We start from the raw sequence: 3,474 nt of genomic DNA, 5'->3' as shown, positions 1-3,474 counted from the left end.
CGCGGATGCTGCGTGGACAGCTTGCGTGTCTGCTTGGCTGATATCCGAGCCTGCTGGATAGTCACCCAGTTAAGCAAGCAATTTTTTATTAATATTAGTTGGCCAAAAAGGACATTTTTATAGGATGGTTAGACTAGTTAACCTAAACTACGGTACCATACCTACTTGCCCTCGGGCGGCCTAGTATGGCTGGGTTACTTGAAGTCGTGTGGTCTACTGGCCGCCGGCAGGCCCTGACGGCCCATCTCCTTCTGAGCTCCTCCAAGGGCCGGCCGCCATGTGGGCGGCGAAGGCCTCCTAGCGGCTCATGGAGGCGGATGCCTCCTCCAGCCGGTGTCGTTCCTTTCCCTGGGCCAGAGCCTCGTCCTAGCGAGTTCAGGCCGCAGCTACTCCCTCCGCTACCACCTTTACCGTCGCCTCCATGGCCTGGTAGCGGGCCACGTTCCTCGCCATCGTGGCCTCATCCTCTAACACAACCAAGACAACATCCTCCAGCTCCCGGTTTTCCTGGTCCACCCATGGCTGCTCGCGCCGCCTCGCCGCCACTACGTCCTCGCACGCAACATGGTGAGCGACCGCCGGGGCCGACATCTCGTACTGCCTCATGGCGAGCGCTTGTGAACGCGCTTGCTCCTCCACCGCCAGGGACTGACGACGACCGACGTCATGCGGGACAGTCTCGAACGATGCGAGCAGCGCTCGCTGCTCGTCTGTCACGCCGATAGCCTCGTTGTCACTGAGGTCATCGACGAGTTCGGAGGTAGGCGATGTTTGCGGGATGGGGCCCAGGGGTTAGAAAAGATGAAGAGATGAGGCAGGTTAGGTTGGCCCATAGCATTCCAAGAGGATGTGACACCGAAACATATACTGGACCGCAACCACCCACACTCCTCCAGTCCTCCCAATCTATCCGTCCTTACGGCTGATACGATGTCAGCAAACCCTAGCATGGTTAAGGGGAGGCGTTGGGATGAAGGAGAAGAGAGGATTGAACCATGTCTAAAGTGACGAAAGGTATATCACCCACATAAGAGAGTCGTGACTGACAACACCACTCTACATCGTATGCGATAAGAAGTCCTAGTGGCACGACACGACTTGCCCTCCTCACCCCCCTTATCCAGCAAGCTAGTGAGGATGTGGGCGACCGCGACCTAGGGCCATGGAGGTGATGAGCGCCTCCCACTTGATCATGAGCACAACCCGGGCGGCGCCTTGGGTGGCGACAGTTTGGGCAGCGACGTCCTCCATCGCTCGCTAGGGGCTTGGGCAGATGCGCCGGCGTGATTTGTATGGGATTGGAGGGGGAGAGAATGCGAGTGTGACGTTGACGGGAAGGCCAGGTAGGACAAGAAATGGACGCGCGTGGACCTGGATACTACCCGTGCAACGGTATTTTGACCCGAATTCGGGCTAGGAATGGGTTCTCACATACCGGTCCACGCCCGTTCAATCTGTTTAGGTGGCACCACTAGACAGTATATCCTGTCTGCGCGGACACATTTGAACGGCCTCTGTCCGTATGGGCCATCTCAGAGGACTGAATCCATCCAGGGTGGCCCAGGCCTTAGCATGTCTGCTCTCTTCTTCTTTTCTGGCCTCTGAGCAGCGAGGTGATCTTTGCTTTTATAGGTTTATTGGCCATCGCGATGGATGATGGTAAGGTTGGTCCATGGCTAGCAAAGCCAGGCTTGCTGTCTGGCTACTAACGCAGGAGTCAACGCGTGCTAATAAGTCAGGTCTCGAGATTAGATGAAACATCCAATAACTAGCTAGTCAGAGCATCTCCACTCGTTTGGCCTCTCCACGCCGAAATCCGGACGAAACAACCGCCGGATTGGACGAAATTAATTTGTGGGGAGAACCATATTCCCAGTCGTCCACCCGGAGTTCGCCGGACAAAGTCGAAATTCAAACAAAACGTTGTCCCGCTACAAATAGGTCGGCAAAAGGATCAACCACAGATCGGCGATCGGATGGAAATTACACTGAAACAGGGCCGTCGGCAGTCCCGTCTGGCACGGCGGTGTCTGACGGCCCAGTTTCCTCACACGTCGTGGTCGAAGCGGCGGCCGATGTCGCGGCGGCCGTAGTCGACGTCGAGGCGGCGGCAGCCGACGTCGTAGACGGTAAGGGCGAAGCACTGGCCGGAGTGGGTCGGAGGATATCGGTGCGGTGACCCTCGTACCAAATCCTCGTCTCCTCGTTCATCAGGGCTGTGTTGCCGCCCATCAGAAACGCCAAGTCTGTGTTCCTCTTCTTCGCCGCGGCCGTCGTCTTCAGCAGGGCGATCCGGGCGCCTTGGTTGGCGAGCATCTCCCTCCACCTGCCGTCGAACTTGTCGTCCCTCCTGGCGGCGTGCGTCCTCGCGTCGGCCTAGCACTTGTCGAACGACGCCTGCATCCTCTCGGCGGGATGGCCCATCTTTTTCAGATCTTTGAGCTTTTTCTGGCCGAGTCCCGGGCGGCCATCCGACGAACCTGGTGCCGGAGCGTCGGGGTTGTACTGTTCGGTTTTGCTCTTCGAGAGGCTCGTGCGGGTTTCCGTCCACTTCTCGCACTTCTCGATGCGGGAGAAGACGTTGAGAAACTTGAACTTCAAGCCGGTGTCGTCGTGGTACATGTCGAAAGCACGACGGACCAGGGGAAAAAGAGGACGGCGAGACAGGTCAGCTCACGGCGATCAGTACATGCAGGGTCGACGGAGGAGCCACAACGTATGCATACCTTGGCTTCGAAGTCTTCGCCGCGCACCGGCAGTTTTTTGAGCTCCTCCTGTATGTCGTGCCATTTGCTGCACGCCGTCTGTATGATCCCCCAGTGCGTCGCCATGGCCTTGTCTCCCCGGTTCATGATCGTCTTGTTGAAGTAGGGATCGACGAGCTTGCGCTCGTCGAACGCCTGCTTCACTCGAAGCCAGTACGTCTCGTAGTTCTGATTCGCCCCGGTTATGCCGTTCATGGACACGGTCATCCAAGCTTCGGCGAGGCACTCCTCCTCCCTCGGCGTCCATTTGATGCGCGGTTCGGCCGGCGGTGAGTCCTTCTTCCTCTTCTTCTTTGCCTTCGGCAGGTTGGCGTCGGCGACCCCGCCTTGAGTTGGTTCTTCCTCTTCTTCTTCTTCGACGGCTTGGCTTCCGTCGGCCACATCCTCCACGTACCCGTTGCGCTCCGCGACAGTCGCCGTCGCCGTCGCCTCCTCTTGCGTGAAGAACCCCGGGCTCGCATCGGCGGCCATGGAGCCGGAGTTGATCATCTCGTTCATCACCTCGTCGTTCGGCGCCGCCGTCGCACCGAACGGGAGTGGCCCTCGTGGCAGGGCCGGCGAGAAGCCCTCCTCGTTCAGGTTGCCGCCGGCGAGATCGGGCGGCGACGGCGTGAACCTGGACATTTGACCGTAGGTCGCCTCTTGGAACATGGCAGGCGATGACGGCGAGAAGCTCGAAGGGGAGAAAGCCGATGGGGAAGTGGTTGTA

The sequence above is a fragment of the Lolium perenne genome, chromosome 6, assembly GCF_019359855.2.
Source record: "Lolium perenne isolate Kyuss_39 chromosome 6, Kyuss_2.0, whole genome shotgun sequence".
Taxonomy (NCBI): domain Eukaryota; kingdom Viridiplantae; phylum Streptophyta; class Magnoliopsida; order Poales; family Poaceae; genus Lolium; species Lolium perenne.
The sequence above is the reverse complement of the archived record's forward strand: the minus strand, read 5'-3'. Positions refer to the sequence as shown.